This window comes from Otolemur garnettii, unplaced genomic scaffold (genome assembly GCF_000181295.1).
Source record: "Otolemur garnettii isolate 467f Iridium unplaced genomic scaffold, OtoGar3 scaffold00008, whole genome shotgun sequence".
Taxonomy (NCBI): Eukaryota; Metazoa; Chordata; class Mammalia; order Primates; family Galagidae; genus Otolemur; species Otolemur garnettii.
Genome location: NW_003852403.1, coordinates 27,939,263 through 27,965,290, shown reverse-complemented (window position 1 = coordinate 27,965,290; position 26,028 = coordinate 27,939,263).

Here is a 26,028-nt window from a genome sequence, read left to right as displayed (position 1 = left end):
TAACCAAAACATCAAAGAGAATTTTTAAATGTGGAGATAAAGTGGCTTCATCTGGGATGCTAATCTTCCATGTAAAATTATGATGAATCCCAGTCCCATGACTATCTCCTGATTTCTACTTTATTTACTATCCTTAGAGTAAGAATATGTACTCACTATAAATCTTGCCTTCGATAAAAGCAAATTTGGTATCATTGCACAAATTACAGGCTACGGATGCACATGCATCTTGCCGTTCTGGACAGTTATCTTTAACGGTCTCTACAGAGCACGTATCATCCTTCCTATGGCATATCAGCTCTGGGCCTGGGGAGTGACAGTGCACACATCTACTTGCTGCAGCCCAAGACCATACCTCCACTGGTACGTTCCCCTAATAAATCCCCCTTAAAAGAGAAACTGAGTTTGTCTGCCTCATTATTTGACTTTTTCCTCTCCTACATCTGGGGACCACTTTGCATATATGGCTGTTTTAGGGAACATACGTGAGACAGATAAGACAAAATCTTCATTTAAAATCTTGCAATTGAAATGTTTAAAAACACACATTCACATTGTTAACTCCAATTCCAATCCAAAATCACAAGGTACATTCTACATTTTCCCCTTCCTGTAACTTTTTCTCTGACAGAGAAAACAGTTTCTCATCGTGTAACATGTCTTTTTGTATTATGTCAACCCTAATATACAAATGTTTTTTAAAACAACAGATGGTTTTAGCTCCTGCAAAACCAAATGTAACTACAGTGTGTATAGGTCTTTTTGTCTTTAGCATTGCAATGGGGAGGTAAACAGTGTTTTCCAGTTACTTAGTTTAGCTCCTTCATTCTCCACACCGTTTACTGCATTTATACAATTCATTTTTTATAGTTAGATATATTTGTCACAGTCGGGATTCAGTCTGAATTCTCTCATCTCCTGGTTGATATATTTTTATTTTTTTGCATAGAATTTTGAACATTTTTATTTATATACATTATAAAGTCTACTCTGTGGTATACAGTTCTGTGGGTTTTGGCAAATAAATAGAGTCATGCATTCTTCCTCATAGGTTCTCACAGCACAGTTCCATCCTTGCAGAATCTCCTGGTGATTCTACTTTATGCTCAGTCCCCTTTAATAGTTTATTCTCTGACAGAGTGTCATAATAATGGAATTATACAATCAGTAGCTCTTTAGATGTGGATTTTTTTTTTTTACTTCAATGTGTACATCTAAGATCCATTAACATTTTCTTGAGAATTAATGCTTCTCAAGAATGCCACAGTATGGATGCTTATCTCTAAAGTGACTGAAGGAGATATGGGCTGTTTCCAGTTATTGGTTATTGTGCATAAATCTGTTGTAGGTATTTGCATATTGATATTTGGGTGATAATAAGTTTTTATATCTTTCAAAGGAGAATCCTTTGACCTCGTGATAGATGTACATTTAACTAGACATTTAAATTGCCAAAATGCATTGCAAAGTATCTGTATTATTTTGCATTTCCACTGGTAAAGTATGAAAGTGGAGGTTTGCCTGCATCCTCACCAAAACTTAGCATTCAGTGATTACTGTCTGTATGTGCATCACCATTCTAATGGGTGCACTGTGGCATCTCACTGAGTTTTTGGTTCGTGTTTCCCTGATGACTAATGAGGTTGATCATCTTTCATATAATTAGTTGTCATCTTTATATTCTCTTGGATGAAATACCTTTTCAGATCTTTTATCACACTTTTCAGTTGGGTTATTTATTATCATGCTGCTAAGTTTTAACATATGTTTGTGTATTTTAGATACAATCCATTGTCAGAAATGTGATTTGAAAATATTTTATCCAAGTCTGTGACTGGCCTTTTAATTACTTAATAGTGTCTTTTGCAAAGCAAATGTTTTTAATTGATTATTTTAGATTCCTTGATAGTTTTATGCAGACAGTCATGTTATATGTAAAAGACAAAATTTATTTCTTTCCAATTTGCATGACTTCCTTTTTTTTTTTTTTCTTGCAGTTTTTGGCTGGGGCTGGGTTTGAACCCTCCACCTACAGCATATAGGGCTGGTACCCTACTCCTTTGAGCCACAGGCACCGCCCTTCCTTTTTTTTTTTTTAATGGCTGTATTATACTAGTAAGGATTTTCTACAAGATGTCAATAGGAGTGGTGCTTAATTTAAAATCTGAAAGAAAATCATTTTAAATCTCAATTTTTAAATGTAGTTATAAATCTTGCTTTTTATTTTTATATTTGCTCTGGAAATACCTCTTACCAAGTTAAGGAAGATTCTTGGTTTTCTAAGAGTTATTACCTTGAATTGGTGATGAATTATGTCAATATTTTTCTTAATTTATTGAGATTCTTTTTATTCTTTGATCTGATAACATAGTAATTTATATTGTTTGATTTTAAATGTTGAATAAAATTTGCCTCCATAGGATTACTCCATCTTTTCTACCTGTGAACTCAATATTTGATTGAGAATTTTTGAATCTCTGTTCATGAGGAAGTGCTTTTCTTGTAATGCCATATAAATGCTAGGAAAATGCTTGCCTCAAACAGTGAATTACAAGTGTTCCTTCTTCTAATCTCTGCAGAAGTTGTGGAGAATGACTATTATTCCTCTCTTAAATGTTTGGTATATTGCCTACATTAAATTTCTGTGAAGCCCAAAATAATTATTGTAACATAATTTTATATAGGGAAATCCTAAGACCTGGATACCTTTTCAACAACAATAAAAAAGAAACCCTAGCAGTTGAGCATACCAGTCCAAGTAGCAAGTTGACCCTGATGTTATCCAAAGACATTCATTTTTGATATATAAATGTTAAAAAGTCTGAAAGGTTAAGCTCCAATTTTTGAGTGCAAATTGTCAATTGTAATTTGTTGTAAATGCTGCTATCCACACTCTTAAGCAAAAACTAATCCTATAGAGCCATATTAAAATTATATGTAATGATCTATTTTGGAGGGAAAATCTGTCATCTGAGAAACTGAAAGCTATGGATTGCACTTGAACAAACGAAGGATTAAATTGCAGCATCTGAATCTTAACATAAATCTCTTAAAATGACTGAACTCCTTTCTGCCTTCTCTCACCAATATAAAATGCATAATACATTCACTAACAGTTTAAAATATTATTATTAAAAAGTCAAGCTGCCAAGCCAGCTGCCATGCTGAATAGAAGCTCTGGCAAGATGCTGGAAGAACTAAAGATAGCACAGGGAAGCCTTGAGAAGCCAGACACGCAGTTGAGGCTGACCTAGAAGGTAAAACTCAGGCAGAAGAAACCTGACCTGTGTGTGACTCCCGCTGATACCAAGACTAGCAGAGGAGCCACACAGCTAGCCAGCTCCCGCCTCGCCAACCAATTCCCAGCCCAGAGAATTATAAAGTCTAACAAATCATTTTTGCTGCATGCCAATAAAATATCAATACCCAATATATGCCTGTGCCATGCTCACACTATTTTAAATATCTAATAAAGTTCTTTCATAGTATTTTCATATTTTTCAATTTTTATAATTTGTACATTGAAACCCATGCTCCAGATATAACTTCATTGCATATTCTGATTGTATGGAATTATTTAAAATAGGAGTTCTCTCTTTTTTATGTTACATGCATTATGAAATCACTATGAAATGTATGTCACATTTCCAAAATTGCAGCACTTCCAAAATTATTTAATTATTGGAAAATTCAATGAAAAAGATGAAAAATCACTGAAATTACTATTTCACTATTCATGAGGTGTGATATAGCTGTTTGATGTTTGATTCAGTCACTATAATAATGATATGCTCTTTATTTTGAGTTTAATTAAAAGTATTCTAATATCCAAAACCAGATCTCTTTAGACTTTTTTTTTCTTTTATAGTAGCATATTATTAAGAGATTTGTAGTAATAATGTGTCTTTGCTTTTCTACCTAATTTCATGCATTGGAAAGATTTTTTCAATTTATCATAGAAAAAGAGAGATCAGTGAGGTCTAAGTTCTGGGTCAGGACTCCAATTTTGAAAATTGAGAATTATAAAAAATTTTAGCCACAGAAAATGAATTAAAGTATATGCCCATTTGAGCAGTGCCTTTGACTCAGTGGATAGGGTGCTGGCCCCATATACTCAGGGTGGTGGGTTCCAACCTGACCCCAGCCAAACTGCAACTAAAAATAGCTGGGCGTTGTGGCGGGAGCCTGTTGTCCTAGCTACTCGGGAGGCTGAAGCAAGTGAATTGCCTAAGCCAGGGAGTTGGAGGTTGCTGTGAGCTAACACCACAGCACTTTACCAAGGGCAACATAGTGAGATTCGGTCTCAAAAAAAAAAAAAAAGAAGAAGAAGAAATATATGCTCATTTGTATTATTGAAACCTATACTGATAAAGGACGTAAGTGTACAGACACCTCTGACGTCTTTATCAGGTATGGATATTCCACACCAAGCCTCTTTGTAACATCTTTCTCTTTTCTTTAACATTCTGTATCACTTTCATTTCTGGGAATATTCTTGAGGTATACATAATTTTAATAAAAATATTAATATGTATTAGAGGATCTCTTTATTCTTAATTTTTATCATATGTTTATGTTTTTGAAGATATTAAACTACTGTACACATCTTTGTTCCATATGAAAAAGCATCTTTGTTCAACACCAAGTAATGATAAATACAAACAATAATGGCTGCAGTTTTCAGAAAGTCCAAGTTGATGCCATTATATATTTTCATAGCCTTTGAAATAGATTTTATTTTTAACTTATTATTCTGTGTATTTTCTGAACTGAGTCACACAGAATCTTTCCAATTTTCTGTGATTAAATAGAGCAAACATCAGGGTGAAAGCTAATAATGAATAACCTTTGAAAACACATTCATTTAATGCTGCATATCCATATCCCATTTTAGAATGTTTGAATAAATTAAAGCAAATTAAGCTTTCTTTCTATTTAAGTTTGTTATATTAGTTCTAGTTTATTAAAGTGAAATACTTTAACTCCCAATCTGCTCAAACAAATTTTATTCTTTCTCACACTGCTCTCTATACTACTATCTTATTTTCTTCTATTTTTCCCAAAACCCCTCTTCTGACTTAGGTTTTCCTAAGGATAATGTGTTAATCTATTAAATGGATATGAATGACAGGTGAAAAAAAAGCTACCCCTAGTGATTAAGCCTCACTGATAGAAGCATAAAGATTTCTGATTAAGAGAAGTTGTAGAATTCCAATCTTAGAACAGAACTATACCAACAAAGAATTAGGAAATAACTGTGGTCACACAGAAGATCTGGCTCAATCTTTAATTCTCCAAAGTTATGTGGAATATATTCTTTAAGATTTACCAGAAAAACCCTCAGAGACACCAGATTTTGTCTGAATTTCAAACTATTCATAAGAGTTTCTTCCTCAGTGTGTACTATACCTTCTCTTCACATCCCCAGAATGCTAACTTCTCTATCTTGTCTTGGATGCCAGTTTCTCATAAAAGCCTTTCTTGGCTCCCAAAAATGTACTTAGGCATTCGCCTGTATGCCTCTTGGCAATCTGCTTTAGAATCAATAGCAGGAGCCTGTGCCACCCATCACTGCAGGGACTGTGCACAATGGCTTTTCCTTTGCTCAGTGCTGAGCTTCTCCCTGTTAGGGACTCAACTTTAAAATAATTGGTTTTACTTTGTTACCTTTTTATCTCCAGTAATTGTAACAATGCCTACACACTGCAGGTGGCCAATTAATATTTAATTAATATAAAAGTCAAAGACGTAGTTAGTAATTATTGCAATTTCATAGTTTTTTCTAGCTGAAGGGGTCTTTCTTTGTTTTTTAGGTTGGTCCTCTCTGCAAAGAGACCACATCATGCTTTAAAAGATTTATATGGCTTAACAATCTATTCAATCAATTACTGTCCTGTATCTGCATTGGCTTTCTATGTCTGTTTTCGAAAATAAGCATTGCCCATAGTAACATAACTTAGATAAGACAGATCCCCAAGAGGACTAAAGAAGCCTGTGACCATTCTTGAATTTCTTACATTAATCAATATTCAGCACATTTCCTCTATGTGCAGTTCCTAATCAGAGAGCCATATGCTCCTAAAAAAATTACAGTTTTAAAAAATCTTTTCAAAACTACGCTATTTTCCAACAGTAGGGTTTATACTTAATTTTCAGTAGCCATACAGAGATCCACTGTAGAAAAATAGAAACAGATGAGGGAGGAATGCAGAGAATTGTGATCCAAAGACTGCTGCATTCTGCAAACTATGCAGAATGGATGATCTAGAAGCTCTCAGATTTTTAAGTTGTGGGCATTCTTCCACTATTTTTAATTTAGAATTGCTGGTCAAATGATATAAGATCTATTGTCATCAAATGTGAAAGTTGTATCATTTGTGTTTGTAAAAACATATGACAGATTTCATAAGGAGATACTCTGTAAAGTTAAGGGACTTATCAAACACACATGAAAATGTATTATAGTGCACATGCAGAAACATTATTTCATCTTGTTTGCTTGAATTACAAGTTATTAGGATTGAATATATGTTTTTTTATAATTTATTTTTTTATTAAGTCATTTGTACATAGATAGTAAGTACATTTATGCCATTATGGGTTTCAAAGTGTTGATTATTTGTACAAATTGAAGTCCTTACATCTTACTAAACAACATAGCCTTCACCTCATTTACCCAATTACAGGATTAAGACTTTTCTGTTCTGTACCTGATAGATCCGACTTGTACTTGCAATATGCTCCCTAGGAATGGTCCCCCTACTAACCCTCCTTCTATCGACCTATGCTCCTCTCTTCCCCTCCCTTCTTCCTTCCCTTCCTTCCTTCATCCTAGGCTATAGTTGTGTTATTTAAATTTTCCAGGTATAAAGAAAAAAATCCTTTAAAAATGCAATAGAAAAAAATGCAATAGAAAAATAAAGTTTAATTTAATTTACTGAAATTCTACTGAATACCTGTTTACTGATCCTGACTGGTATATGTCACTGCAATGTTGTTCATTAATAACATTTAATATGTTCACAGAACCTATTAAAGATTCCTATCTTGACTAGTAAAGAGAGCCCCATGCAAGTAACTTCTAATAAACTCATTTAACTCACCAACCTGAATCTGGGCTGGGTTATTATTTTGGTCTCTTGGTACAATGTGAGTGTGGAGGATAATTTTCCTATGCCATCCTGGGATTTTCCTGAAAGAATATTATTTAGTGTTTACTTTTTTTATTGTTAATACCTAACCCCTAGAACGTAAGCTCCATGAAGGCAGAAAGTTTTAACTTTTTATAACATTCGTAAATCCCAGTTCCTAGAACAATGATGAATGCATGCATGTACAATAAATGTTTGCTGAATGAGTATTTATTACAACAGCAACGAATGCTTAGTTCCAATGCTTTATTTTTATTCCTGATATATGTTCATTTTAATCTGATAATATGAATGTCTTTATTAACCAGATTAATCACAAATAATTATGAACAAAATAACAAATTAAATAAACTTTATACATATATTGACAACAACAATTAAAAAAAAACAAAGGATTGCAGTTTTTTCCCTGTAGAAGAATAGTGAGAAGTCAGAGGATATAATTGTTATAATACACTTTTAGTTGAGAGAGAGGTACAATAGTAAATGGCACTCTTTGTACATAAAAAATCTCAGCTAGCACAGAAAAGATCTAATCTCCTTAAAAGCATATATATTTTATTGTCAAATCAGATAGTAGGTATTTTAGTATTAAAAGTATGAACCCATGGCTCTGCGCCTGTAGCCCAAGTGGCTAGGGCATCAGCCACATACACCAGAGCTGGTGGGTTCAAATCCAGCCCAGGCCTGCCAAACATCAATGACAACTACAACCAAAAAATAGCCAGGCTCTGTGGCAGATGACTGAAGTCCCAGCTACTTGGGAGGCTGAGGCAAGAGAATCACTTAAGCCCAAGAGTTTGAGGTTGCTGTGAGCTGTGACACCACAGCACTCTACCCAGGTGATAGCTTGAGACTCTGTCCCAACAGCAACAAGAAAAAGTATAAACTTATTCATAAGATGGATATGAATTCAAGATATAATTCTGTCACTAAACAAATATGTGACCTTACAAAACTGAGGTAAGCCTTCTGAGCTTCAAATTTATTCTCTTAAAAGATGGGTAACAGCACTTCATTGAACTATTTTAAAGGATCACATAGTAGGACATATAAATTACTTAACCGAGTGGCTGTTACAAAGAAAAAGCTCAATAAATGAACCTCACCAGTATTAACAGCAAACAACAGATTCTATTGGTTGAGATTATATTAACTAACATATAGTCTGGCTGCAAGTAATCACATAATCCAAATTCAAAAATCTCAATGCTTAGAGTCATAACTTGCTAAACAAAAGTACATTGGCTCTCATCACACTTTCAATACTTTTCCATCTACCTGTCACCTTACAGAATAACTGTTATATTAGATTAGAAATCACAAACTTATGTCAGAGTCTCTTGCTGGGAGAATAAATCTTAAAACAGCTGATACTAGAAATAGACCCTGGAAGTAGGACCCCTACACAGATTCAGTGGTGTTGGATTACTCTCTGGGCAGACAATAACAAGCATCTCATGTTTTTGATGATGTTGTGATAAATGCTGGTATGCTATCATGTCACAACTGAAATTCTCACCTGTGGGGTATGAGGATGGAGTATAGATTTAAGCAATTCACTAGTTTAACCATAGTGCTACAAATAGTAATTACAAGGATTGTTGCCTGATGTAAACTATTTAAAAACCCTGATGAAAAACATGAAAGACCCAGGTAAGCTGATTAGCAGTTTAAGAAACAATATGAGAAAGGCACTCAGGGCAACTCAGCCTAGAAAAAGTGCTCTGCGCTTCATTGCTGAATATCACTGCAGTCACCCCTGAAGTACTCCCTTTGGGAAGTTATGCACTGACTCCAGCCCCTGGGACATTCTTCAACTCATTTTTTTCTAGGAGTTTGCAAACTTAATTGTCAGTCCTCATATGACAATAACTCTGATAGCCATTCAAGAAAAAGAGTTCCAAAATTACTTTGAAGGGTGGACCAGGCACTGGTGTCCGCGCATAGCTTCCCAAAAGGAGTACTTCAAAGGTGACCATTGTGATATTCAGCAATGAGGTATGTAGCACTTTTTCTAGGATGAATTTGTGAACTTAATTGTCAGACCCTCTGTGGTGAGTTGAGTAAATATTATTTATAAATTTTATAATAGGGCAACTTAGGAGCAATAAGTGTAAAACACACACTAAAAATAAATGGAACTGACTTTCAAACTCCAATTTTCCTAGCTTTAATTGTATTCATTCTGTTATTTTCTGCTAGCTCTTCAAACTGAATCACTATTTGTTCTCTCACAATTTCAGGCACTGAATAACCTTGTAGTTAGAGTGCTAACTACAAAGCTGTTCCAAAGAGGCTAAAAATCTCAATGCCACACCTATCAGTTGTATATATAGTACCTAACAGTGTGGATGAAAAGAATGACAACTTCCATTGTTTGCAACTATATGACATAGTTTTAAAAATAGAAATTTCACCTTAGACTTTTTATGACTCTTTCATTACTCTTAGTACTGGTGACTATAAAGCATTTTATCACTAAATATTTATCTGTATCAAAAGCTTAATTCACCAATAACTGAATAATTAATCCTACATAGACACATCAATTTTAGAATTATCTATTTTTAATTCCTAACCTTAAAAAAGCCAAAGGGTAATCTTAAAATCACTTCCTAGATCTATAGCTGTGTCCCATTAGGACTTAAAATCAATACTCTATTTTCCTGAGTTTCAGCATTAAAAATTTGCCTTAGTGCTATTTTACAATTCTGTCATTTTTCGGTCATCTTCAAACTCTCAATTCCTGAAATCATATTGTCCTAATTCTCTAAAATTAGCTAGTACATTCTTCTTTAAATTTCTAATTTTAACAGTAAGAAGAGTTTAGGGTCAAAAGGAATGTTTTCTTGGTGATTCTGAAAAGTAATAGGTTAATTTAAACTAATACTGGTAAATGTTTTCCTAGTTTCATATATATACTGTATACACATGTGTGTGTGCATACACTAGCAGGAAAGATTTGTTTTATAAGGAATTAAATTATAGCCAATATTTTTTCCTGCCCCATTAAGAGGTCTTAGTGGTAAAGCTGGTAAAAAAGAAAAACTAAGGTTACATCTCACAAGAGAGACTGGATAAGTTGTTAAAATCTAGAATGAATTATTTGCCCCTGGAGGCTATTTCTTAGGGGTGGAGTGAGAGCTTCTTAAAAGCTTAACAAGGCACCTTCCAGAAGTGGTGAATTTGGGCAAATTCATATACTAGGATTCCAGAGGAAAACATAGAGAAACACTGAAAGAAATGTCTAAAGCAATGAAAGCACCTGCCAGGGCAACAATCCTGTTTTTTAATGGCATATGGGAAAACAAATATCTATCTCTCTCTGTCTTCTCTCTCTCTCTCTCTCTTCTAGCTCATTACTGCATTCACTTGGAGAAAGCTAGGATATAATAGGATCTTAGAGAGTTCAAGTATAGGTCTTATTGAAATAACATTTAGAGGAAAGAAAAAAATCTTCAGCTTGAAAATGCAATGATAACTTAAAAAAAAAAATAAAACCTGAAAACCTAGGCTTCAATTTCATCAAATACTTATCAAAGAAATGTGTCTAATTTTTTCCTATGAGTCCCAAAGAAACATAAATTGCTTCTACATGTTCTGTGACAATAATTAGGGAAAGCCACCACATCTACATGAGGAGGGATAGGTGAGCCAATCAATGGTAATGTAATGTAAGGTAAGCAAGCAATGGAGAATATTTGAGGCAGAACCACAGGTCTAAAATTAGAAACTTTTACTTTTTTTTTTTACAAATTTTCTGACACTTTCCAGTACTATAGAATGTCTTAACTACGCATAGCCTTTTTTAAACAGATAACTGGATGGGTGGAGCCTGTGGCTCAAAAGAGTAAGGCACAGGCCACATATGCCGGAGGTGGTGGGTTCAAACCCAGCCCTAGCCAAAACTGCAAAAAAAAAACCCCCAAAACAAAACTGGACAATTGTTTTTCCTTTTATATCTCTCTGATTGGACAAAATAATTTTCATTTATTGTAAATGTATCACTAACATTATGAGCTATTACTTTATGGTTCTGAAATTTGGCATATGCAATCTATACAACTTTCACATAAATATTTGCAACAGATTTATTAATATCTCTGAATAAGAAGCAACTAGGATTTGCTTTAGTAAGTAGATTAAAAAAACTGTGATTCATCCACATAATTGAGATTAAGTGATAAAAGAAATCTGAATACCTTCTGTGATGAGGTTGGATCTCTTGCCTAGTATTTTTTTTATTGTGTTTGATTCATATATTATGTATTCAATTCCTATATAAGTTGTGAGGTTTCAAATTTGTTTTTCTCAGTCAGGTTTGTCCTTCAGTATTTTAACAGGGTCTGTGCAGATTAGAATGTTTTAATTTTACAAAGTCTAATTTCTCGTTATTTTCTTTCATGAATCATGATTTTGTTGCTCTATCATTAAACTTAGGGTTGCATAGATTTTTTAACTCATGTTCTCTTTGAAGATGATCTATAGTTTTGTATTTTACATTTAAGTCTACAATCCATTTTGAGTTTTTTGTTTGTTTTTTTTTTTTATAAAATGTGTAAAGTCGGGTAGCACCTGTGACTCAAAGGAGTAGGGCACCGGCCCTATATGCCAGAGATAGCAGGTTCAAACCTGGTCCCAGCTAAAAACTGCAAAATAAATATATAAATAAATAAATAAAATGTGTAAAGTCTGTGTTTAGGCTCATTTTTCTGCACACCGAAGACCAATTGTTCCAGCACCAATTGTGGAACAGACTCTTTCCTCCATTGAATTGCTTTTGTTCCTTTGCCAAGTATCAGGACACTGTATTTATGTGGGTTTTGGCTTTACATTAAGCCATGAAATCAGGTAAGTACTTTATCTTCATTCTTGCTCTTCAGTGTTGTGTTGGTTAAACTGTATCTTTTTACCTTTCCATATAAATTTTAGAATCAAGTTATAACAACAAGCTGATTCCTCAAAGAGCTACCACACAGATCAACAAATAACCAGCAGTCTTTGAGACCAAGGTCTGTATTGGTCCCTCTAGCACCTATTCTCACAGCCACCCCGGCGCTGTGCAGCGTGGGATGTATTGCTGTACTCTTGATGCATTAACAACTTATTTACTTTATTGAAAGTCTCCCCAGACCCGAAATTTTTCCCACAGCTACTCTTCCTATTCAATACTCTACTTGAAAAGTATTTCCTTGCAAGTTTCTCGTCTCCCAGAAAATAATCAGATAATCCATGCTTTTTAAATACCTTTTTAATATTTATATTGCAAGTTCCTAACATACTATGTATTATAATTTATTCAATAAGTAAATATTTACTGAATGAAATGATCAGGGAAAAAAGATATGATAATTCTCTCATTTAAATTTATTGTACTACTTCTCTCTGTGAAGAAATATCTTTAAATAATTCTTAACAGGTTACAGTCATTAAAGCTTTTATTATATAAATGCTTATTAGTAAGAATAGCAATAGGTAAAAAGGTATTTTTAGAGTCTGGTTTAGTAAAAAACGGTAGAGACAAAGATGTATAAAATCGACCAACTAGCAAATGTTCTTAAATGACAAACATTTTCTGACATCACAATTTTGCGAGGGGAAAATTCTGGTTGGATATCAAAGACAAAAATGAGGTAAAACATATTATTTGAGATAAAATAGGAATACATAATGAAATGCATCTCTACTCATATTAATAATTAAAATTTTATTTGGTAATAAGTCTTTGGAAGGAGAAAAACAGGTAGTTGTAAGCATTTGGGCATACTTTAAGTGTGGCTGAGTTACTCAACTAAGCATGAAAAAGTAGGAAAAATTCATTGATTATTGGCAGATAAAATCAAATTATGTTATACGTATATGTGTAGCCTCAGGCCTGATGTAGGCCAAACATAGTAGTGGCAGTTTCTTCTGGATTAAGTGTCCTTTGATCATGTTAATAGTAATAGAATGAAATAAATATCAAGGCATCTTTTGATCAAAAGTTTGCACAAGACATTGGGGAGAAATTGTGAGTCGTAAAGAATGCACTCATGAGATGAACATATCTTATAAACAAAATATTTCTCTGCACATGTTTTCTTGACAAATTCTTGAGTGTAATAAAAGTGTATTATGTACAGTGTAAAGAAAAAAAGTAGTTTTATGGGTCCTTGTTAGCCCAATTATTCTTCCTGGCTATCATATTAAATGGGAGGGAACATGATCTGAAAAATAGTGAAAGAAATTACTCATTCTTTGGCCTACATGAATTGTCACAATTGTCATTTTCCCTGTTCTTGCTTTTGCCAATGAAAGTCAAGTCCCCTTCACAAGAAGCCTATAAGTATAGAATAGGATGTCAACAAGCTATAATTCTTGATTTTGATTTAAAGAACACAAAAAGAAATCTTTCATGAGCTTAGGAAATTCGGAGAGAAGTATACTCCAAACAGCTTGGGTTTCTAAAGCTCTTTTGTAAGAAAATCAATAGCAATATCAGGCAATACTCCACTAAGAGAAATTTCTAAAGTATTTATGGAATTTTATGTCTTTCAATAGAGAGCTGTGATTTTAAGTCCATCCCATTCATGCACTGTATTGATTTTCATTCCCATTGTTCATGAGGTCATCTTATTTTTATAAGGACTCCACTACAATATGTCCATCAAGTCAGTGAGAGAAAAGGTAAGTATACATATTATTGCCCAGAAAAATTTTCACTCTGTAAAAATAAAAAAGAGACATAATCCGTGCTTTCAGACTTTACACCCACCCTGTATATTTGTGACTCATAAAGCATTGTGCCATGTGGAAATCATTCCTTTTATCATTACAACAGGATCACTAGCAAGCAGAGCAAAAGACAAGAAAAGAGTGTTCATATTAAAGGAAAAGCTGTTTCCCTAAGGTGTGTCCTTCTCTTCACCAATGTATGTAATTTAAGCAATATGCAATTTCAATGCAAAACAAATAATTTTTGATTTAAGGTTTAAATTGCAAAAAGAGTTTTGACGCCCTTTTGTAAAAATGATTTGAAAACCTCTGGCATAAGCTACCCTTAGTTTTATAAACCCACTTTCTTTGGACTTAATTATTCTTAAACAATTGTTCCCAAGTACTAAGAAAAGTTTGCTAAGTTCTGCTTTGCCCCTGCTTCACATCCTCTACTCTTGTATTTTCTTAGGACCAATCTGAGACTACAACAGGCTTTCCACTAACTGTCAAATGGTAAGAACAGTCTCACTCTTTAGTTGACCATTCTATTCTCTGGTGACCTTCCACCAGGACAAACAAGGTTGTGCTGACATTGGTTATGTCCACAAAGAGGTGTGGTGTAAACACAGAGAAAGCTACACACACAATAACTACAGTTTAAACGTTTTAATTGTGCCTATGGTTTAGTTGAGTTGTATTTTTTCATATCGAATTATTTTTACTTTAACATCATAATTAAATGACTTCAGTTTTGAATAACTAGACAATATTTTATGAGATTGTGTAATAGATAAAATTTTTAATAATATTTTTATATTTGGTTATACAAAATTTTTTATATATTCTCATTAATTTGAATCATAAATTTAATAAAAGTAAAGTATATTTTAAAGAATTTTTTCATTTTAAATTATATGATGTTTTCAAGTAATGGCAAAATACAACGAGGAAAAATTTTTTCCTAAGTATCTCAACTAGGAAAAATAATAATTTTATATGATAAATTTTCTTGATGTATTTCTATTTGTTTATATGACACAAAGATGAAAACTTATTACACACATTTTTCTAAATTTCTATTTCTACTTAACAAGATACTGTATTAATAGTTTATAAAATAGTTTCTAAATCTTATTTTAGTGACTAATATTAAATGTATGTAGATATAGCATACCTTTTATACCTATTGTCAATTTCTAGGCACTTAATTTACTCATGTTTCTACTTTGAAAATAATGCTTCAATTCATTTGGTTCACATAAAATTTACCCAACTTCTCTGGCTATCTTGGTGATATTTTGGACAGAGAGAAGTCTGAAATTAAGTTAGTGAACTTGCCACTGTGCCCTTAAATTAATAGCACTATTCAAACAACTCAGTGAAGATTTCAAAACCTGATTAGTACATCAGTGCCTCATAGCTGTGTTCATGTCGATGTGTGGTGATGTCTTACATGGCGTTCATTATTGTTGCTTGTTTTTGTGTGCTGTCTTGAGAATGTTAGAATTTGAAATAGAGCAATGAACAAATATTCATAAATTTCTTGTTAAATTTGGCAAGAGTGGGAGTGAAATACACATTAGTACATGTTCATGGGGATAATGCCACGAAGAAACCAACAGTGTACACATGGATTAAACATTGTTTCTAGGGGGAGAGAAAGCATCATTGATAAAGAGGGGTTAGGGTGTCCAGTGAGGAGCAGAACTAATGAAAATATTACAAAATTCATTGGCTGTGCATCAAAATCTTCGACTATGAGACACATAGCAGACCAAGTAAACATAAACAATCAGGAAACTCTCATGAGAAAGGTGTGGCTCTTGCATCATAAAAATGCACCACTCACACAGCACTGTCTGTGAGGGAGTTTTTTTGCCTGTAAACAAATAAATGTATTGCAGCACTCTCCCTGTTCACTGGATGTGGCTCCCAATGACTTTTTCCTTTCTCCCAAAGACAAAGAAATTTTGAAAGAAAGACATTTTGTAGACATTCATGATATGAAAGGTAGTAAGACAATGACAGCTCTGATGACCATTTCAGAAAAAGAATTCCAAAATTGCTTAGAAGGGTGGACTAGGCACTGACTTTGGTGCATAGCTTTCCAAGGGGAGTACTTCAAAAATGACCATAATGATATTCAGCAAAGAGGTATGTAGCACCTTTTTAGGATGAGTTCATGAACTTAACTGGCCAACTTCATATGTCCCCCAAAATTCATATGTCAAAGATGAAACTAAAACTTCTGATACTTTGCTTTTGTACTAGGCTCAATAAGCATGAAAGAACAAATTTTATTTTTAAAGCCACTTGATGTATAGCATTGTGCTGTGGCAGCCCAAGGACACTAAAATAAATGCATTTCTAGAACTCAATTATTACATCAAAGTTTGGAAACTTTTAATACTCTGGATTCACACTGACATTTTTCTTTCCAGAAAATGCATGAAAGTTCTGTTTTATTATCTCACCAAAATAGCTATTAATTTTTTTTTATGAAATGGAAGGAAGAAAAGGAAAGAGGGAGGAATGAGGGTGAAGGAAAAGGAAAAAGGCACTATCGTAAAGCAATTTCTAACTCTGAGCAAAGACGAATAGCTACAGGTGCATTTTCTACCCTGCCGTTAATGTGTTTGTTCTATTTATAATATGGCTCAGAACAATTTCTTTTCTAATGATGAAGAAATGAAATAACTACTGGTTACTCACATATAGAATATAGGGGGAAAGTATACAGATTTCACTTTCTCATAATTAAAAACTGAAGAATTTATAGAGAATTACAGAATGTAATACATATCACATGACCTTTTAATAGAAATATTAGCAAGCAAATAAGTAGATTTGCTTATTTAAAGATAACCAACGGTAAGTAAACTCATTTCAAAAAATGCATTCTTACTATACTAAATTGTGACTAGTTCTTTCCCAACATTATAAGAATTTGAAAAATGGTCACATCTACATTTTTGTGCAAAACTTTATGAAATTATAGGAGGCAGCAAAGTGGTAGAGGAAAGGGAAAACAGCCAAGAGTAGAACCTCAGTTTTAGAAGATAATTTTGGAAACATACGAACTTTAACTCTCTGCAATATAATGAATATTGCTATTTCTCATTTTCCTAATGTGTCTCTCAAATGGCATTGCTTTTTACAATTTCCAACTGAGCTTGTTAGTTAAATGTTATGCTGGCAATGTAATACAAGCCCTAATTTTACAAAATCAATAATAGAGTAGACATATTTAAATGAGTCTTTTAATTTCAAGAGGTTTTCTTGCGGGAGGATCTCTTTACAGTCAGAAAATGATAAATACTGTTAACATGTATAATACGTGGAAATGAGTTTGTGTAACACAATATTAGATCTAGAGGAACTAGAAGATGCTGTGCTATTGACAATACAATAGTCCTGAGGCATGTTAATTATGTGATGTTGTGCTTCTCATAGATGCAATAAAGCAATTAATTTTGATTTTTAAGGTGACAACTATACTCAAGAGTAAGAATCGTATTTTTGCCATTTTCTGCAGCTGAAATTAGATTTCCAATAACAAATATTAATTTACAGTGTCATTGTTTTATGTAATTGAATTTAGTTTTAATTCTACAAACCCTGAAGCTAATAAGATACAATTGCCTCAGTATTTTTTTTCCTGTCTGCAGCTCAAAATATATTCATGCTAAAACTATGCATTACCACTATTTGTAGCTCTATAGAAAGTTTATGCCTTCTATAAACACCTAGTAAATATTTTTACTCAAAATATTTTCATTTGATAGATGTTGCATGAAAAAGGACTTCTTTCAAACTAATTTTGAAAAAATGCTAGCCAAGAACCAGATTAGCCACTTTTTCCCTTGAAGGAACTCTCAAAACCACTAGTATATCAAATTTAACTGGAAATCCCCCCAAAAGATATAGACTTTTCAATATTTGCCAAAGTCCAAACAAATAATGTCAATAATAAACAAATGAGATTTGGATTCTAACCCTATTATTCTATCACTGTTAACCCACCTTCCACACACACATATGCATACTCATACCTATACATGTTCTATTTATATTGCCTGGGAAATAGCTCGAAATGCTTAATTCTGTTTTCGTCCTCACTGTTATTACTGTAATTTGGGTCCTACTTACCTTATTGCTGCAATATTGCAACCGCTCTGTAACATTCTTCCCTCACTGGAATCTATTCTCCCTACAAATTATCTTTCTAAAATCAGACTTCATCAAGCAAGCTTTGACACCTTTAAGAAATATTCTCAGTTTAGCATTTGACATCAGTGCAACATGCCACTATCATCTATACCAGTACCATCTCCACATACTCTGCCCTTAATCAATCCATATTTGAGTCTTTCATTAATGATTTTCTAAGCTGCACAGCAAACTACTGGCATGCATTTGTATGCCTTTGTGACTTCTTTTTTTCTTTGAAATATCACTATCTTACTTGTCTCTTCATATTCAGGGATGAGCTGAACTGTAATCCTATTAAGCCTTCACTTTCATTCCTCCTTTTGAATTGATTTTTCAAATACCTTCTGAAAACAGGTGAAGAACATTTTGTGCAGTAAGTCATTGATTTGCTTGGCAAATTTTTGTTCATTTATAGATGTTAAAGTTATTCTTTATTTTCTAGAATGAGCAACTCTCTCGATGTATAAGAGCTTCATTTGAAAAGATGAAGAGATCAACTAGCATATGACATAAAGAATATTTGCTGTGTCTCTTTATGTTCAGTGATTTTTCAGGCAATCTAGCAATAACAATGAAATTATATTACTATAATTGACTTTATAGATTTTCTTTCTCATCTTTTCACAATCTTAATGGTTACTGACAAAGAATTATTACCTTTAACTATGTCATTATATATCAACCAAAAATGGTTTGGGCACTAAAAGGCATATTTTTTCCAAGGTCTCACCACCACGTGTGAGCTCTGCCAATAATTGCAATAGGTTCTACATATCAAAACACACAGTAATAGAACAGGATAAGCCTTATGTTAGATGTCTTTTCCCAAAATGCTTACTTCCATCTCTATATCTTCAATTTATTCAGAATATTTAGGTCAGTTCAGATTATTTTATCTTTTTGTTTAGGAGTATTTTTTATTCATATTTTCTCCCCCACCAAAAAATGTGTTTTTCTGCTATTTGTTCTACCCATGATGTGAAAATATATTTTAAGAAAGAGTATAACAGATACTGTTATAGGACAGAATAAAGATGTAAGAAGCATACTTCTAGGAAGTAGTTGACTTTGTTGCCTCATGTAATAAACAAGGATGCGGATTTTATATTATTCGTCAAAGGATTCCAGTATCAGCTCATTTTAGAAAATGATACACTCTTCTTTAATTTTTATAGTTTAATAATCTGTTTTATTGTTGAGATGTGCTGTTATAAATACTTCCATTTCCTTTGATTATCTGGCTGGTACATTACTAAATGTAGTCATTGTGTCTAGTAATCAGAAATTCAATAGAATATTTCTTTTCTGCAATTTCAGTATATTGGAACATTTGAAAACTGATTTCTATGATTCAGTCTGTGGAAGGTTAACAATGTTTTGTTTCCTAACTACAAAGCATGAGTTTTCTTTATGTTGCTATTAATAAATCGAAGTACAAATGGTAAGCCTTCATGGGCACTTGCTGGTCAATGGCTTCTATACAATTCCTAGAATAATATTGAAATTTTATGCTATTTTGCCTTCTTATTTACACTTTAACATTAACCTTTTGCTTTTCAATATGCTTTTTTTTAAAAGTTTGCTTATGTTACTGGTTAACCCTAGTATGCTTCATCTGTCAGTTCTTAAGCAATCAAGTAACCATGATGAAATAGGGAACAAATTATTTAAGTAAGATAATGTCAGCATCCATTTTGAAAGGAAATTTTATACCATCTTGCAAAAAAATTTTAACTACATTTTCTTTTCCCCCAAAGTACAAAAGGTGAAATTAGAACCTGCCATATTTAGGTAATAGCATAATTCAAAACCATTTTTTATTCCATTTGATTATCATATAATGAAAGGGCCACCTTAACTTTAAGTATTCCACTACTATTAGGTACTGTGTGCTTTGTACACCCTGCATATGGTTTGATAATCAGCCCTTTACCTGAAATATCAGTTTTTTAAGTGTGACTATACACATAACAAGGAAGCTGGATGTGGAATCATCATGTATTTTCAAATAATATTTGCCACATTATATATTATGTAGGAAGTGTAAGAAAGTACTTCCTTCTCACTCTTTATAATATTTGTTAGACTTTCTACTTCTAAATGTCTTATATACACATAATACATTGTTATTATATTTAATTTAAACAAGGAATTATAGGCAAAAGGCCTATAAGTAAGCATTTAAACAAATTCCATTTTGTGAGAGCAAGTTTGAAGTGCTTTGTGAGTTGGAATGTTGAAAAATCTGGGTAGAGCTTTCTATGTGGCTTAGGAAATAATCACGTAGAAATGATTTATGACCTTGCCTTGGAAGGGCTGGCCGGCAAACAGGAACTGGTATATCTGGAGATCTCCAGACCACTCCTTAGGATGAATGACTGCCTCCAGATGGTCCATCAAAGGCCAAGCATTTGAAGAGCTTATTCCCCTAGAACCTTGTTTTGTGGTCTTGTTTTCATCATAAAGCTTAAGAATAGTTATAGTTAAAGGTGGTAGAACGGTTAGCAGTGAATCAACAGACTGCTTGATGCTGGGCAGTGTTAGGCTTGTGTCATAGGGTTTTGAGTCACTTGTGTGCTAGGCCTGTGTCAGGAGGTTGTAAATCACATTGATTAATAATGTGTACGTGTAGAAGGGTCTATATAAGCATTGGTAAAATAAAGTATTTTGCTGGATTGCCAGAGAGAGCTCCCAGTCCCTGATTCTCTCGACATTTGTTTGCAGAACCTACCTCTGCTGCATCGCATCACGCACCCCCTACACCTGACCATTATGCAACAGGAATACTTTAAAAATAATTAAAATTATGAAAAAGAAACATTTTATATCTGGCCTCACTTTTTATTTTTGAATGCCTTTATTTTCTTAATAAGTTTTGTGTCTAATCTCATGAATTGAATTGATTATGGTTTTGGTTTCCACTAGAATTTTTTTCAAGTTTTGGTATCAGGGTAATCTAGACTCATAAAATGAGCAGGGAGGTGTTTTCTAAAAGAGTTTCTGTGAAATTGGTGTTATTTCATAGTGAACTCATGTGGGTCTGCCTACCTGTAAGTGTATAGTGATAACTACACTAATATATGTGTGATTTTCCTAAAACCTAGGAAATTATTATGTCAAATAGACTTTTGACCCTAGAAGTAACATTCACTGTGAAATTCTTTCATTCAAAGAAGGATTTTCTTTTTCTACAAAATAGAACACAAAGATTTCACAGGTTACTGCCTAGCCTTTTCATTATATACATTTCAAATAAACTTTGATATTTGCTTTTCCAGGTTTTACTAAATTATAGAGTGATAACTCACTGCAACGGCAGATAAATTAGAGAATTTATGAAGTGATCTGTTAAAGCAAAAGAAAGAATGAAATTTTACATAACTTTGACACAAAAATTCCTATGTGATATAAGAGTGTTTAGCATAGCATTAATCAGTACTATTCACATTATTTTCAAAGTATCACTTAATTACTGTTACAACAGAGTGCCACAGAATTAGGTGTGTATATGATAAGAACTCACGAAAATAAAAACAAATACAGCAAGACATCCGCATTACACCCTTCTAAAAATGCATTAGTTATTTTTGGAGGATTTGTATGACAAATACTTGAAATAATTTTCTGGAACAAAGAAACAATATATACCTATGTGCCATTATATAGGAATTTAAAAAAATATATAAATATGCTTTTATATAAGCCAAGTATTAAAGAAGAAATAGCTAGATTTAGTGCTAATATTAGTGAAGAGTTAAGCTGCATGAATGTCATAGCTTCCTAAATATCAAGATCATCAAATTATTAATTTCTTTATATCATTAAAAATGCATAAAAACAACAAATCGTATTCTGGATTGTTATTTGTTAACTGTATATATACATAACTTCTATTTCTATATTCAAATTATATTGCAGAACTGGCAGATTTATTGGTTAAGTCATTTTTTAGATAGAGAAATTATCTTATAAATATTATGCACAATATGTAAGCTTTTTGAGTTTTCCCATTTCCAAGACATTTTTCAAAGATTCAGTAGGGCATTTGAGCAATATATATTATTTCATCATTTCTGGTGCTCTCTTTTTAAAAGTGCTGTTAAAAGTTCACAGTGATTTAACACTGAGACAACATTTTTGTTATTGACTGACTTTATCCTGCTTGCTATTTTTGGACATTCAACCTGCTTTCATTGATAGCTTACACTGGAATGATCAGAAACATCCCTCATATAATATTTTATATTTATTTTTAAGTTTCTTATGGTTCTTATGCTAAAATATTGAATTAATATATTCATTGGATTTATTCATACCATTCAACTTATGCCACTCACTAAATAGATTTTATATGTGAATTTTGTAAATTTTGTATAACAAAACCAAGGCTTCAGTATATAAAAGAGAAATATAGAAAATTGTGTTCAAATAGTCATTTTTTCCAGATTTCTTGAATTTACTACCAAAAGAAATTTCTATAGTTTGTATTTAAGCACTTTTGTTCTTCTACCGAAAGAAAATCATCTATTTATTTTGTTCTTCTGCTATCTCTCATAGCTTAATAAATTGTAAGCCCCTATATTTATTGAAATAATCTTTGTTCAAAACATAACAGGGTCACAGAGACGGTATCCATATAAAGAGAATATGCTATTATGTTTTAGTCTCCTGTAGCTAGTAATTTTTATTTAAATTTAACTGGAAATTTTCCATGAGCTTCTATGTGACTAGCAATTCAGGCTACAGCTATACTTGTGAGAAATGTGGCAAAAATATTTTCCAGTAAGATGTATCTCATGTCTTACAACTGATTTTTAATAATGAAAATCTCATTTAATATGCATTTGAAGCAAAACTCTTTATTGTTTTAGAATTTTCTATTCCAAAAGGTTGCTTAGCACTCATCATGAGAGATCTGATATGTAGTAGACTTCTAGCACACAGTCTGCTGTGCAGGTTGGCCAGAGTGCTGGCTCATGGTTCAGATCATTCTGGCTACCAGTTCCACCCTGGTTGTTCCTTGCTCACAACCCTGATGCTTATTTAATTCACTGACTTCATTTTCCCAATCTGTTGCCTCAGTATTCATGTTCCCAATACTTTGCTCACCTGTCTGAGGTTTTAGGGGTTTGTTTTGTTTTGTTTTTGAGACAAGATCTTACTTTGTTGCCTGGGCTAGAGTACAGGAGTATCATTGCGGTTCACTGAAACCTCAAATGCCTGGGCTTAAGCAATCCTCCTGCCTCAGCCTCCTGAACAGAAGGGACTAAAGACATGCGGCATTATGCCTGGCTAAATTTTGGATTTTTTATAGAGAAAATCTCTCACTTTTACTTAGGCTGGTCACAAACTCCAGGCCTCAAGAAATCCTCCTGCCTTGGCCTCCCAGAGTGCTAGAATTACAGCCATGAGCCACTGTGATTAGCCCTATTGTCTGTTTCAAATCACCTTTACATCCTACTGTAAACTTCTCATAGTAACCAATGAGACATCAGTCATTGGAGCCTTTTTTATTTCAGTCTTAGGTGAGAAACTTTTGACTCTGAAGAGAGAGCCCGTCTTGATGATTTAGAAATGGTCTGGAGGATTTCCAGAAAGTGATGAATCTACACTGTCCACTGAATGCTAATGCTTCAGCTCAGAATATACAACGTGAAGTTTAAGGTTCTTCAGTAATTAAATATAGCATTTCTAGAAACCAAAAGTGATGTTGAACCACAGAATAAAGGGAAAGCCAATTCCTATTGCAGCACTTCAGAGTGGCCTGCCTAACTCTCTCAAATCTCCTTTGTTGGAGTTAGATAAGTGAAATCAGTAGGACTTGGAAATAAATTGGATTGGATTCATATGATGGAGTGGGGAACAACCATTTCTTCACTTTGTACACACTGAGGCAGAGATAAGTGTAGTATCCTTAGAACAAGAAAAATCAAGGGAGAAAAGTTTAGAGAGGAGAATAAAAATATTAAGTGTTATTTTTATAAGTATTAATTCTATGATATAAGGATAGTATGGCAAGCAGGTAAGGTAGAGAAGTTTATAGAGTCTAGAGCTCAAAAAAAGCATTTGGGATAGAACTGTATTTGCACTTAACGACTTTTCCCCATCTCATCTTATTTACAAAGATCTGATTGTTTTATGTTTTTTCAACAAGAATCCCCGGGGGGTGTATCCTGATTATTTGGACTCTGTTAGGCTATTCTTATTCTCTTAGACAGCAATAAGTGCCACAGTAAAAGTCTAGATATAGTAAATGTCTAAATTAAACTCACTTCCAAAGTGAGTCCTGTGAATCATAATGTTCACTTTTATGAGATGTTCCTCTCGGCCTGCTGTTCTCCACATTTCATAGTCATGCGAAGATTCATCTTTCCCTTAAAGACCTGACTTAAAAGAGGTCTCTGTGTGGAGCCTTCCATATGCTCCTCTCCATTCAAGGCTGAATATTTCCCTGTTTTGCATAGCACATTTGTGGTAGGCTGAATAATGGCCCCCAAAGATTTCCATGTCCCAATACAAGAACTTGTGAATACATTACCTTAGGTTGGTAAAAGGGACTTTGTAAAGATGTGCATAAGTTAAAATTTTTGAGTTGTATGTAAATGCCTTCTTATGTAAAAAAAAAAAAAAGAAAAGAAAAAAAATTGGGGGGGTTGTTGTGGAAATTATCCTAGATTAGCTGAGTGGGCACACTGTAATCAAAAAGAGTCCTTACAAAAGAGAAGTAAATAATAGATAAGAGTTAGTAGTATGAGTGATAAGGGAACCAAAAGATTGGAGAGATGCAAAGAAGAGGTCAGGAGCTAAAGAACATAGTGGGCCTCTGCAGAATGAAAAAGGCAAGGAAACAGATTCTTCCCTCAATCTTCCAAGGGAACACATCCCTACCAACACCTTAATTTTAGAATTCCAAACCCAAAACAGTAAGAAAATTTGTATCATTTTAAGCTTTTGAGTTTGTGGTTAATGTGTTATAGCAGACATGGGTAAGAAATACACCACGTGAATCACCATATGGTTATTTATGTCCATATAATATGCTGCCATAATTACTTGTTTGAGTGTCTGTGACCTCCTTCCATCTGAGCTGCTACATCTGAGAATCCTTATTCACCATTTTCTGTAGACAGTTTACAGTATAAATAAACTATAAATGCAGTTTATAGTATATACTAGTCCCAAAGTTGTCTTGTAAATAAATGGAGAAGTGAGTTATTTACCCTTTTCTACTCAGTATCTCTGCCACCCACATACTCTTATTTATTTGGGGTGGATACTTGTAATTATCCTATGGTTTTAAAAGAGAAAAAGATAAATATGAACTGATGATTTTATTATCTGTTTTAGGTCACATAAAATAATTAAAGTGTTTTTGTTTACTTTTGTATATATTTTTTCTGAGGTTGATACTTCTTGAGGCAATCTCAAGGATAAAGTCCAGGCTTCCTCTTGCAAGTCCCACAGTAGAAACTGATTTCTCTTCTTCTACCTTTATTATATCTTCTGTAGCAAACCATGCACTCCTTTGCTGATTTTTTTCATCTTTCATTATAAAATGTATCTTCCCATTTAGCCATTCTTCAGTGTCAGAAGATAATAGTCTTCCCTTCTTTCTTGAGTTTCTTTTGTCACTTTGTTAAAAAGCTGAGTGATGAGATTTCTCCTATCAGAAAGGTGTGTCTGAACTTTTTCTCCTCTCTTCTTCTTATCTAATGAGTAACGAATGTAACTGTTAAGGAGGACATTTTCCAGCTCCATCCATGTAAACATGAAGGAGGCAAAGTCGCCATCTTTCTTTGTGGCTGTATAGTACTCCATGGTGTACATATACCACAATTTATTGATCCATTCATGGGTCAATGGGCACTTGGGCTTCTTTAGCAAAGTATCTCAAGAATGGAAGAAAAAGTATCCAATGTACTCAACACTATTATGAAACTAATTGTTAGCTATCTTAGGAAAGCTA